This window comes from Colias croceus, chromosome 10, assembly GCF_905220415.1.
Source record: "Colias croceus chromosome 10, ilColCroc2.1".
Taxonomy (NCBI): domain Eukaryota; kingdom Metazoa; phylum Arthropoda; class Insecta; order Lepidoptera; family Pieridae; genus Colias; species Colias croceus.
Genome location: NC_059546.1, coordinates 6,430,074 through 6,444,672, shown reverse-complemented (window position 1 = coordinate 6,444,672; position 14,599 = coordinate 6,430,074). Strand labels below are relative to the sequence as shown.

The 14,599-nt window shown below is 32.1% G+C and overlaps 1 protein-coding gene and 1 long non-coding RNA gene across 2 annotated transcripts in view; one reads left to right on the top strand and one right to left on the bottom strand.

The window, feature by feature from the left end:
- Positions 1 to 207: 207 nt before the first annotated feature.
- LOC123694792 lies at positions 208 to 1,181 on the bottom strand. Its single transcript, XR_006751864.1, has 2 exons — positions 1,005 to 1,181; positions 208 to 875 (listed from the first exon to the last, which is right to left on the bottom strand). It is a non-coding gene; the product is annotated as an uncharacterized LOC123694792 (long non-coding RNA).
- Positions 1,182 to 9,379: 8,198 nt separating this feature from the next.
- The window catches only part of LOC123694783 (lachesin-like), a 59,634-nt gene continuing 54,414 nt past the window's right edge, over positions 9,380 to 14,599 (top strand). Inside the window, exon 1 of the mRNA XM_045640348.1 lies at positions 9,380 to 9,604. The gene's annotated coding sequence lies outside the window, so the exon portion shown is untranslated. The remainder of the gene's footprint in view (positions 9,605 to 14,599) is intronic.

Below are 14,599 nucleotides of genomic sequence, written 5' to 3'. Positions count from 1 at the left end.
CAAATCTTATATATAATTTTATTGGGTTTTAAAATTCCCGTGGCAAAGTTTTCTGCACGGCTAAGAAAATTCACGTTCTAACATAAAGTTTAAAACTGTTTTAATTTTACTATTTGACATAAAGTTATAAGTTGTTGATTAAATGGAAAAAACAGAATCAAACAGGAGAATATTTTGAAAATGTATTTATTTTTAAAGGCATTATTATCTTAACCCTTAGCTGGTATCGCCTTTTTTGGCAACACTACCGGTATCGTGGGTCAAATTCTACCCATACCAAACAATCTGTTGTAGAACGTAGATTTTTTATTATTTGTATAAAATATGGTTAGAAAAGAAATAAAAAAATATTTTTTTACAAAATAACCTTATTTAATATTAGAATATAAAAAAAAATATCATGTTTTACACACATTTGTAAATAACCTTATTTTTTGGCACTTTTTGGTTAATGTGAACTTAAAACATAAAAAAAAAATTGAAATGTTAGAAAAACTTTAACTAAAATATATTTATGGCACTTCTAATATCTTTATTATAACAAAAAAACAAATTGCTTCTGAAATCAGCATAAAATAAAGAAAATGACAACCAAAACCAAAATGACTTCTACCATCAACTATCATCCTCATCTTCTTCACTCTCATCTCTCGTATTTTCGTTCCTCGTATATTTTCTATTATTCTCGTATCTCCTCTTCGTTTTCACTGTCGTCAGAACTTACTCCAAATACACTGTCTTCTAAGCAACTAACAGATTAGGGATTGTCTCGATCGCTGATGATTTCGTCGTCACAAAGTTGGTTTACATTTGGTATTCTTTCATTTTTCAATTCCAAATCATCACTTAAGTCGTTCATCAACTCCTCGATTTGTCTGTCGTTCAAAAAGCCCTCCAATGTAGTACAAATAAACAATAAAACCAAAAAAGTAAGTAATTACACTCAGTGAAAAAAGTTACTTATTTGGTATCGTGGGTCGAACGTGACCCAGAAAGCTACTTACCTCCGCTCCTAAGATAGTCACAGTTCTGCACATCAACACCCCGCTGCAGCTAGCGACGCACTGAGAATACTTAGAAGCGCACAGTCGTTGCATAAAATATTTAAAGAATTATAACCGAAAATGTTCGCTTCTGGGTCAAATTTGACCCACGATACCTGCTAAGGGTTAATATAAATAATATATGATGGAATGAGAAATGAATCAAAAAAATGATATAAGTAAAGCAATGTACATAACACTCACTAAAAAAAGTATCACATCCCATATCCTTATAAACGAACGCCATAAAGCAAACTACCATAAAAATGCAGGGTGTAAAAACACTGCAAATTTATTTCAGGCCCATAATTTATTAATCCATCCATTATACCTACTTTAGATCGAGCTTTACAAAAAATAGTATTGGAAAGCAATTAATTTGCGAATTGGCCGGCTACCGTGGCAGAATCGCGTGGAACCCGACAAATGGCGTACGTCATTTAATTTTGCTGACCCCATGTTTGTTCCCGCCATCATATTTAAATTGAATTTCGGAGTCTACGAGCAAACAAATGCAGGTTACGTCTGACTCGATTAGTTGGGAGTTCATCTTTCTTATCTGTTCAATTTGCATTTTTATCTGCAGTTGTTTTAATGTTAAATTTTATTTGTGTGCGGGTTATAATTTTCAAACGTAGAGCAAACAGAATTGCAAATTCAGTAAACAAATAAAAAAATTTGTGGAGTAAAAAAATAAATAATTATTGTAATAATCAATAAACATAATAATTTATTATTTTGTGAACAAGCGAAAATACAATTAAAGCATTCTCCATTACATGAATTTGGTAATACATAGTGAAATTTTTGAGAACGGAATTATCTCTGTTATCTGCATTCATATTCCTTATGTCTTACAAACAGTATTAAATAAAACAAATCCTGTAAGCTAATAAGACGAGGATCTCGGTGCATATCATTACAATATGAGGATGTCATACTAACGAGCTTCTCGCAAATAACTCCTCATAATACCAGAGGGTACACACGGCCATAAAAGCCCTCTTCACTCTTACTTTACTGTGCTTTCTCGCTAATTATATTTCTACTAAATAATGGTCTTTATGTAGTGTGCTAGTTTGTATCTCGTTTGTATGTTATTTGTTAACAACGTTAAGATAAAGCTAGTTCTCGTAAATAATATCTATTAATTACGACTACTTAACTATCCTGTACATATCTACCGTTTTATTTTAAGACCATATGAAAAAGGTGAAGTTGCGTATTAACAAAATATATGTGTATGTTTTACAAAGCAAAAATATAAACAATTTTATTCAATTTAATAAAAGTGAAGTCCCGTGTCCCCTAGTGGGGTAAGGGGCAGATGCATTATGCATACATCTGTTTCACTGATCCACTTCCTTTAGGGACAAGTAGGTGATCAGCCTACTGTGTCCTGCCAGACCGAGACATTTTTTTTCTTCGTCTCCACCGGGAATCGAACCCAGGACCCCTCGGTTCTACGCTCACGCGTCAACCACTGTACCAAGGAGGCGGTCAATTCAATTTACACCCTAAAAAATTTCAGACGTGTGAGGAATATGCAATTTTCATGACTGCAAATTGCAAATGTATAAATAATAAATTCAGCAACAGTCACAGTAAGTTGGAACGATTACATCACAAACATTTTAAATGTATTTCCAACAGCGTATGAAAAATAGGTTAATAAAAGCTCTTTGTACAGTGTAAAATTTGTAGTGAACTATTAAGAGCTACTAGCACATATTAAACACACTCGAGCGACATCGAGCGCGGTTTGCGCGTATATTTACAGGCAACTCTTCTATTATTATTAATAAAGCTGAGATCAAAATCACAGCAGGAAAATGAGGGTATATTTTGCACTTAATTAGGCTTGGCTTGATGGCATCGCTGGATTGGTAGAGCAATATAAGTTGACGAAAAGGCATACTATGTTTTAACTAGAAATAGCGTCCTACAAAGTAAGAACCGATAGATTAGTGCTCGTGTGAAATGAATATAGTTATCATAATATAATTATTCCTACGTTTCATCGCATTGTAACGGAATTCTGGTCGAAAGATTTTCTGCAATCTTTCATTTAATAAATACTCTTTTCTCAATTTGTTTACATGCCATTGAACTATTAACAAGAGCAAGATGTTGTAGATAATTATTTATTATTGTTTTAATTTAAAGTTTTATACGTACATGTCTTTTTATTCATGTTTCATTTTTAGTGTAACAAAATCTGTGCAAAGCGAGGATATCTAAAATCAAGTGTGGAGTTTAAACTTTTAACAATTACATACGTGTAAAGTTAATTTTTGTTTAGACTATACTGTATGTATAATTCTCTCACTGTTTATTATTTTAGTATACTAGGTAGAGCATTTACTCATAATCTAATGTTAAGATTAGTAATATTTTATACTAGCTTTCCACCCGCAGCTTCGCCCGCGCAGTCAAAGAAAAACCCGCATAGTTCCCGTTCCCGTGGGATTTCCGGGATAAAACCTATCCTATTTCCCGGGGTAAAAAGTAGCCTGTCCTTTCTCGGGTATCAAAATATCTCCATACCAAATTTCATACAATTTGGTTCAGTAGCTTAGGCGTGATTGAGTAACAGACAGACAGACAGAGTTGCTTTGGCATTTATAATATTAGTATGGATTTGCTAATTTGATTAAATATAATAACACTAATGTAGGTCAGATTCCAAACTAGTCTAAGAAGGCTTACCAGTCTTAGCTGAAACCACGTAGATAGAATCGTATACGAGAATAGATATCGTTGGCTATTAATAATGCCTTCCTGACCGGATTTCGGTTACAACGGCTAATCTCCACAGACTACAAGATACATTATACTGTAGTACATTGTTAAGAACTGCGAAATTAGATGCACTCTTTATCCCCTACTCTCATATTAAGGGTAAGAAATCCGATACGAGCGGAGAGAGATCAGGTGCGAAATATAACACAGGCATAGTGAGTTGCTTATATTATCATCATCTATTAGGTAGTCTAGTTTGTAGTCTGAAATTGAAAAATATAGAATGTTTAACGAGTTTAAGAACTAATTTCAATATTGTTTAAATATTCATCTGACTTCTCTATAAATGAGTTACCTATAATATTAATTTTACTAAGAAGTGAAAGCAAAGTAAATAATTTCATTACTACTCTAATATAATTAGCTTAAGTTTAAAAGTAACGAAGTTGCAATGAACGGGAAGAAAAGCGTTGTCTAATTGAATGATAGAATGGGTTCAGTTATTGAGATCCGCTCGTTTATTAAAACTTTTTTATCACGGAAAATTGCAATTTATTACTCGATAAACATTAATTTATCTTATCCTCGTTTTTATCCTCTATATCAACTTATTTCGCTGTATCCTATTTCATAACGAAAATAATATAAAAGTTACTTAATAAATAATAAATAAATATAAAAGTTATAATGATTAATAAATATAAAAGTTACTTTCTTGTGATTTGCGTTGAGTTTTTATTTATAATAGCTTGTTGAAGGCAAACTTTATCAAGCGGTTTTTTTGTAGAGACCCCAAAAGTTGATGTTTTCATAACTCTTTTTGAAGCGGTGGGACTTTTGCAAGTTTTCCACTGACACCACGGTTGAACTTCTCTTGCCTGAGGCTTCACTTATATCAATATAAATCGTTTCACGTTAATATATTATTACTTATTTAGCTTATCCAGACCGCCTCCTTGGTACAGTGGTTGATGCGTGAGCGTAGAACCGACGGTTCCTGGGTTCGATTGTCGGTGGAGACGAAGAAAAAAAAATGTCTCGGTCTGGCAGGACACAGACGGCTGATCACTCACCTACATGTCCCTCAAGAAAATCGATCAGTGAAACAGATGTAAGTATTATACATCTGCCCCTTACCCCACTAGGGGACACGGGACTTAGCTTATCCAGAAGTTAAAATATTTTCTTTTTGATAAGCTCGAGTAATATAAAAATAATTAATCATATTTACCTTGTACATTTACAAATTAATTAATTTATTTTTTATAAACTGTCTTTTATTTTACCAAAAGTGTATATGTAATATTTTTCTCATGTAAATCAATAAATTCAAATGGTGTTAATATACATTAGATGTAGATACTCAAAGCTCGTTTTCGTGGCTCACTAGTACGCTATTTCATACAAAATTGTATGAATGAGTGCATGAAATCGCACAAAGGCATAGCTTGCTATTCACAAAACGTAATAACATGCTTTTATAAATAAAACAATCACATAATACACAATTTTATTTCAATTAAATATCTTCAAACGTTACGTCACAAACATAAAACAGAGTGCAATAGCCAATTAGTCTCGGCAAGTCTTCATTAAGTCGAGGAATAATTCCTTACACTGTTTATTCTTAAGGATAATACAATACATATTGAGTACTCTGTTATACCGATTTCGCTCCACGTTAGGCTATTGTTCGTGAGTTTAGGCACTTGAAAACAAACTTCTACGCTCAAGTGTTTGCGCTCCCGGCTCTTTGCTAAATTGTTATTCATAGCTTTGTATAAACGGTTCCGAAAAGTGCTTCACCATACTCTTATCTTGCTTAATATCATTTCTACGTAAGTGAATTATTTCTCGGGCAACTTTCTTTTGTTTCAGCTGTCTGATTGTTGATGCCTGTTTCTTGAGTGAAGCGATGTACTTTATGATATTCTAGGGAGCCATCCAATTTTCGTGGAAAAGTCTAGTTCTCTTTTCATTGTTATTTTTCTATTTAATTTATACGCCAAATCTATGAATTAAACAAGCGTTTATTTGAAATATAAAATAAAATTGTTTAGTACGGAATAACTACTGTAAAAGTAAGAGTCCTAGATTGTATTTAAACGTAATAAGCGTATTTTTATACTCTTGTTAGATTATATTATTATAATCTATGTTTCGGATGTTTGCAGCAGGAAAATTTGAAAGCTTTTATGTGACTTGTGATGCTACACCACCAGAATGTCCGACAATGGTTCACTACACTACAACATAGCTTCAATATAAACGAATATATCCAAATAACTTCGTAAACTAATGACAAAAACATCGATATATTAAATGTCGCGAATCGCAATTAGAATCATTTTGACATTCTGCGAAATTTGTGAAAGGTACCTCGTATTTACTTTGAACCCTTAAATCCTTTCAATAAAAGATCATAAAGATTTTTCAGAAAGGAGAATGAAGTTTAAATTTCCACTTAGTTAAATCCTTCATTATCCGTTTCAATTGTTTCATTTTGTTTTAATGATAACAAATTATAGTAGAGCCATTTTAATAGGCAACATTTGACAGTTCAACAAAATTCAACAACGTAACCTAGTAACGACGACATAGAATAATATGATATTTCGTTTTGTTAGAACTGCACATTTGCTTAACTTTTTTCAATTACAATTACATATTTATAATAATAATGACCGATATAAGTAATTTTAAGATTTCATTTTACTGATAAACCATCCTAAACATAATAAACAATTTCTGAATTGAAGAACTGACGTCGCTACAATTTTGTGTCAATAAACCTTTTTTCTTTTTAAATACTAGAGACGTTACTCTAAAAATCGAAATCTGACATCTAGAATCGAAGGCATTGATTACTTGCAAGAAGCTTATATCTAATAAACTGGAGATTGCACTATGACCATTGACTTGTCACAAGAAAATATAACCTTGAATGACGTCAGTGTTGTTTTTTGTCTCTTTCTGTGGGTGACCACACTGGTTTGTATATTCAGGATTTTTCGAAATAGAAAAAACTAAAAATCATGGTCTATAAATAATAACGACATATATTTTTAACAGTATTAATTATATTATAATATTACTGGCCATACTTTATAGGTACATACAATTTTAATTGGTATAGAATGATAATTTTAAATAACTCTTGGCTACAAAGCCTGGATATGAACCGATATATAGCATTAATATCCTTTGTAAATAGAGGAAAGTTGTGTTTTGCATCCGATGCTGTTTACCAAATTGTAAGCTACTCAGATCTTCTTTTTAAACGCGTTGCTTCGACGGGTCAATTTCAAGCCAAAATCATCAAAGAAAAACTGTTTATAATAAACGCCTTGCACAAATTTCAGCTAACTTTACAAAGTTTATTTTTCAAAAGGTATTTTTTTCTGGGTCGTAATCCTCAGTAATTTTACCATTGATGGGCACATATATTTCTTTTTATTTTACTTTTTGGAAAGCTGAAATACCTAAAACAAAAAATGAGGTAAGTTAAAAAAGTATAAATTTCAATGTAAAAACGAACAATCTTATAACTACATGTGAGTGCAATACCGATGTCGAGTGTTGTTTCATTACTAGTAAAAATCTTGAAAATGGTGTTCTAAATTTCATCATAATATTGTTATTACAATATATTCTCTTCACTATCCATAAAAACTTGTCATCATGGTTACCTTACTTGTTAATTTTGTTTATTGAAAACTTGTTGAAAAATGATAAAGTATTAGGAAAATAACAAATTTAACATGACTGCTTTCTAAAATGATGCAAAATTTTACAATTTTTGCCATTGAAATGATTCTAAACAGGTAAATGCAGGAGTATTGAGGAATATTGTAAATAACGTAAATATACACTTGCCTGTGAAATTCTATGCCAGAATTTGGTGTCCAAACACTTCTGCAATTTTTCACAATGCAATACATTATTTATATTCGGAAAATATTTATTAAATACGCAACAATATTAACTTAAATATTCGAAGCGACGCAATTTTTTTGACACTTATGCCATATTGTCAAAGTGAGAGTTGCTACAATTTTATTATGGTAACTACCCATAATCAGGGAGTATCGCTTTTTAATAATTGGTCCAGATACTTATTTTATTTAGCATAAATAATAATTGTCTCATCCAACAATGCTTCTGAATGACGTTGTTGGCAATTTATCAACAAACTCATGTACAAAAACTAACCTTTTGCACAGAATATTACGGCATACATAGTAGCCTTGGGAAAACTTCGTATTAACAGTGGCAATACCAAGTTAGGTGTGAAAGTGATAAAACACAACAATTTTCTTGTTACACGTCAAATGTTCATACCGAAATCTCCAGTGTATAAGATATAAGCTTCTTGATTACTTGTGAATAAAAATCATCATAAATTAATAAATTCGATTGACAAATGTTTCAAATCCGTATCGATTAATACACTTCAATCGATGTTTTTAAGCAGGTTACCTCTCTTCGAAGATAAAATTGATAGACGTCAAATGTTGCCTATTAAATTGGCTCGACTATAAAGAATTTATGTCGCTCGTTCATTGGAACTTGAAACAGATAATAAATAATTGGAGCGCTTTGCAATTTGTCTATCCATTGGTTTACGTAGTCCTTTGTAAGTGTGCAAAATATATTTCTTTCATCAGCATAATTCACACCTGGTTCCCGTTATCGAAGGGAAGCGAGGCTCACAGGTAAGCCCAATCATGTATTATTTTATATATCTTTGATCATAACGTAGTCAAAAGCACTTTGAAACAATTTCTTATTTCATCACGTAAATGTTGTAAAAAGGATAAGCGTAAAATTTTGCATCATGGGATAATAGTATACGCTACGTGAATACTTTTAAATTTATGGAAGGGTTAGAATATATTTTGATACACAAAGTAAGGCAAAGAAATATAGGGTTAAAATTTAAAAGTATAACCTTTTGATAATTTAAGAAATAATAAAACGATTCATCAATATATACTATTCATAACACAGATCTTGTAACGTACTTAAAAATAGAAAAATAATGAAACAATTTCCCATAAATGCGATTTTAGATCCTTATGTTCTTCAGCGATTATTAAATGAGCTTTCCTGGAATACAATGTTTATGGTAGAAAGCTGCAATCCACTATTCTATTTTACTTTTTAAACACTTATATTGGAACTTGAAAGAATAAGGATAGCAATAGTTTTCTTAGTTCATCTGACAAAAGATAGAAACGGACATGCGCATTTAAGATGTTATGGGTATCTCTGAACGAACTTAAGTTGAAAGTAACGACAATGGAAAACCAACCTTATTTTATTCGACTACAATATTCATTGATATGAATGTGAAAATTTTTGTGTGCATACAGAGAAACTGTCTGGGATGCGTCTTACACAAAACACATACAATAGCACACATAGACGTGACATTTATGTGCGACATCGTTCGAAGTTCGTAGGTGTTTTTGTATGTGTAAGTACTCTGTACATTTCGCGTAAGCCAGATAGGGCAAAGGAAAAGCGTTTGTAGTGAAAGCAAGCAAAACGCCGGGCCAGCGGCCGGTGACAGTTGTCAGTGTAATCTGGGATTCAGGGAGGGATGGTGGTCTCGCGGGAGGCTCATTTTGGCGCCGTTTTTCCGATTTCCCGCGCTTATCCCCACGTGGTTGATTGCTAATGATGCGGAAAATGAATGAATTTTAACTCGATTTACATTATTTAGACTGCTGTGATAAAATGATACCGTGTATATCACTAAAGACGATTAATTTTCTTATGATCGTGTTGTGATTTTGGCTTCTATTGTTGGAAAAGTAAGTTTATTTATTGAAACTTTTAGCATTATGAAAAAAATAGCTACTGATATTTTTAAGGAATGGAGGAATTGAAAGGCTTTTTTATTATAATCGTTTTAATTAAATTATGAATTTATTAAATAACCAAAAAATTGATTACCATTTTTCTTTGGGGGAACGTAATTTTCTTACAATCAATAAAATAATTTTAAACGTTAACTTATGATACACAGAAACTCCTTATCCAACGATTGAGGTATTTAAAGTTATATGTTTTAAATAATAATTTATATTTGCTTATAAGCTCTATATTTAAAATGTCAGGACAGTATATAATACAAAATATATAATAGATATACAATTAATAATTTAGATAAAATTATTAACCCTTTTCTATTTGCGTGCGTTACTGATGATGTATTTCTTGACACAGCAGCACTTTCGCTTATTACCCATTTAAACTTAATATTGAGCAAATAATATAATTAGGTTATTCGAAACGGTTTAATGAAAGCCACTTGTAGCGCTATGGAATTGTTCAGAATATTTTGAATAAAGCTCTAAACGACCTTGTTATATTTTAAATGCTTACTTGAATTTAAAATTCCTTTCACAAAAAGTATTTTTGAATGAAACTAAATTATTGAATGAAAAATTACATAAAACTTTTTATTAAATTAATTTTACTAGATATTGGATATTTGAGCATATTTGATGAAGATTATTTTTTAAATTCTACCGTGATCATCTATAATATAAAAATGAATCCCAAAATGTGTTGGTAAGCGCATAACTTTAGAACAGCTGAACCGATTTCTTTAATTCTTTTTTTATTATATTCCTTGAAGTACGAGGATGGTTCTTATGTAGAGAAAACGTGACTGAATGTAGAGAAAACGTGAACGTGTATGTACCACGGGCGAAGCCGGGGCGGACCGCTAGTTATTTATATAGTTGCTTTATATTTTATAGATGTTTTGTTAATTTTTCTATTGACCCTCAAACTCTTTTTCTTTTAATGACTGATGCTGTTGACAACTGAATATAAAATAAAATCTTTTTGCTCGTTACCTTTTTACGTGGTTGCCTAGAAGAGATCACTGTAGTGTTAAGGTCGCCAAATTACTTGAAATCTATCCTAACAACATGTATTGATACATACAATTATGTACAACTATTCAAGCATTAAATAAATAAATAAATAATGCACTTGACAAAAACATAACTGTCTTAAGTTACAATTTATACAAAACTATAGATAAACCTGTGCTTAAAACCCCTTGAAAACAATAAGTTATTTTATTTGTATTCCATAAAAAACCCCTTCTTCTCTTTGTTAAAGCGTGTCCCAGACAGACGCGGCCTGCGGTGGCGGTGGCGGTGGCGGTAAGTTGGATGACTTGAAAGTTCTAGGAACGACATAGACAGACGCGGCCTGGACGCGGTCACAGCGCGGCTTACCGCGGCCGCAAGCCCCGCCCTCTCCGCCACCGCTTCTGTGTGAATAAGCGCGCGGACATGAGGCGGTCATTACGCGATCAGTTGTAAATTTTTGCAACAGGCCGCGTGTACCGCGTGAAATTATGCCTATAAACACTGAGTTGTTTATTCAAACAGTGCAAAATTACCCAGTTTTGTATGATACATCACATAAAGACTAAAAAAACAAAAGAATTAAAGACAAAATATGGGCAATAAAAGCAATAAAACTTCGTACGATTGGCCATTACTAACGTCCACTTGCAGGTGAGACTCGAGAGCTAATGTGCCGCTGTAGGTTAGAATGACCGCCACCGCGGCCGCGGCAGTATATTGTTATCACGGTCAAGCAAGAAGGCAACAGCAGATCGCCACCGCAGACCGCGTCTGTCTGGGACAGGCTTTACTCTTTCATTAAGCCAGTTGAGGGACTAGGGAAAAGCTTAATTTGTTATAGTAGGAAGCTACTTGCCATCTTAGGTAGGTATACCTATTAGTTAGTGTGTTAATATTATTCAATATACTCATCGTATTACGTATACGTATGAAATTAAACGACGCGTGCGCATGATATAATAATATGTATAAGCATTTAAATTATATTAAGTTAAATTCAAGTTTCTTATGGGCTCTATCACCAATTTACACGTTACACGTTTCTTTTTTAGGAAAAGTTTATTTTTTAAGCTATTGCTTAACTTAATTTATCTCAGACTGAGCGCGGCGACCGAATGTAAAAATTCCGTAACGAAAAAAAATGTGTGCGTGTACTAGTGTACACAAGTACGAAGCGAAACTTCTTTATGACCTTATTTTTAAAAAAATAATTTACTTTATGCAACTTTACAGAAATACGTCGAATCACGCGTGGTAGGGATAAGAAAAAGATGGCGCGTAACGGAAAAATGTCACGCGTAACGAAAAAATGTTACACTAAATTTTTTTCCAACCCCGATAAAGAAAAGGACTTCAAAACCTAACACCCCCCACTCCAACCGGCACAGCTTTACTGCGGCACTCCTCGAGTGCCACACGTATTTTTTTATCATCTTTAAGAAGGTTTTGTAAAAATAAAAAACCTACGTGTAAAAATGCGAACTTTATTTTCTTAAAAAAAAATCTGATATTTCGATTACACCCTTCATCAATCGCCCTGATCTGCCTTCGCAAAATTTTACTACCTAAATAAACATTAAAATGATTTATTTCGAATCATCATGTTTAATTTTCCATTTCAAAAATCGTTTATGTAGTCAGTGTTTATTCAATAAATACTCTGACTTTGATGAGACGTAGGAAACGGCAAATAAAAAATAAAAAAAAAAATCATATTAAATTTAAAAATCATGTTGTAATATATTCATCAAGTTATTATTTTAAAATTAGATACAAGGCTCTTTGTGATAAGCTTAAATTATCTACCTACTTCATTGTTCATGTATCATCCATCTTCACTGACCAGCAAGCTAAGCTATCATGGCAGAGCACTTCCTTGCTGCTCATTAAAAAGAGTTTTCATAATATTTGAATTTTTATTGGAAATAAAAAAAATGTTTAAAGCGTAATTTTCGAAATCAACATTCCTTATATACTATTATGTGGAAATGATATGATATCGATATTTAGTACCTACATTGAATTTTTTATTTTATATTCGAAGTTTTTTTTTAATTTTATGTTCGAGAGTAGAACGACGCACGCTTCGAGTTGTGTGGCGTGCAATATTATTTTTTGTAAGTCGTTTATTGTAATAATTGTGTGACGCGGTTTTTACCAAACATTAACTTTCATCCCCTACTACAACAGATCTATATCAATGATTTTTTTTTAATTTTAAAATTTCATTAATTTCAAATTTCATCCAAATTGTTAAAAAAATAAATTTGAAATTTAGAAGGACATGTACTCAAAAACATTCAAATAAAACCTCCTTCTATTGGTTTGTATGTTTCTTCCATTCTAACTTTAACACTACGAAGCAGAAAATACGTGTCGTAGAAGTTGAAACGAAAATTGGTTTGAATAAGTTACTGTGTTGCGAGTTATCTGTACTAATAATATAAAGAGAAAATATTATCTATGTTATTGTTGGTTTGTTGAACTTTTCGATTGATTAAAAAGAAAAATTTTACCCTGAATAAGTACATCTTTATTTACTTATTCTTTATATACTTTATATACATCTTTGTATATTATATTACATTATATTCCTGGTGAACCCGGACAAAGCCGCGAACGGCGGCTAGGGAAAGAATAGAAACGAAAGAACTATAAATGCAAATAAACGGCATTTTCTATTGAAATCATTTTTATGTGTTTTGTTACTTTACTTAATGACACAGTCAGATAAATAATTAATTTGTGTTAGCATATTTCAAATGAACAATAATATAGAATCTGTGTCTGTGTCTCTGGACAGTTATATGGCCCCTAACCTATTTTTATTGCTACGACACACATTATAACGCTTCTTTTAATATAACAGTCATACATTTGACCAAAGCAAATTCTATTTTAAATAGTTGCTACAGAATAATAGCACGTTATTTTATTCCATAAGTTAACGTTGTCATTTAAACAGTAAAGCGTGACAGTTGAAAACAGTCGCTAACAAAAATGTCATTTGCAACCATTGCATTTGAGTAACAGCATAAGCAGGAATGCTTTTGTCCAAGAAACAAAAGAGTACACGCTTGTTGTTCCACCAGCTCTGTACCAGCAATGTATATCTAATTTAACGGAGAGTATTCAGATTACAATTTTGGTTTATACGTGCAAACAATGTGACGCTTTAATTTACGAGTCAACAGACTAACTATCGGAATGTAGAACAATACTGTCCTTTCGTTCTATTATAATTGTAATTAAGATTGTTAAAACAAAATTCAACTACTTGAAGATATTTGGGAGAATTGCAATGTTATTCAAAGCTAAATTGTACAAAGACAAATCCGATTTATTTCGTTACGATGTTGTTATTTATTGAATTGAAATTAAATAAACCAAGCGAGGTATTTCAAAGTTGAGTTGTATCTAGTAAGATATAAGTTGCGCTGCGAGATAACAAGAAAACTAAAGAAAGATCTAACGATACTTTTCGAAAGAAAGCGTCGCAATCAGCTGTTAGATAAAGTTCGTCTTGGCGGAGCGCAATCTAAAATTGTAGGCGAACAGTTTAAAAATTGTAGCCACCTGTTCCTTAAAGACGAGAAACTTTTTAAAACTATCCAAGAATTTGCATGTATCGTCTATTAAGAGAACTTAAAGTTAATTTAAAAATCTTCCGCTTGAGCCACGGGAAGTGGACTCGGAAATATATTGTCCTTTTATTTACTGGTCTTGAAAAACCTTTGTGGAAAATTCTCTTGAATCGCATTTAATAAATTCAGCTCGTATATTTTCCTATCGGAGGAACACGTAAACTTACTTATTGGAGCGTTCCCATAATGCACCTTATTTCCAGAAGCTCTTTGAAATATTGTTGCGCTGATAAATGATTAATAAATGTAAATTAAATCCGATCCGCTTAACATC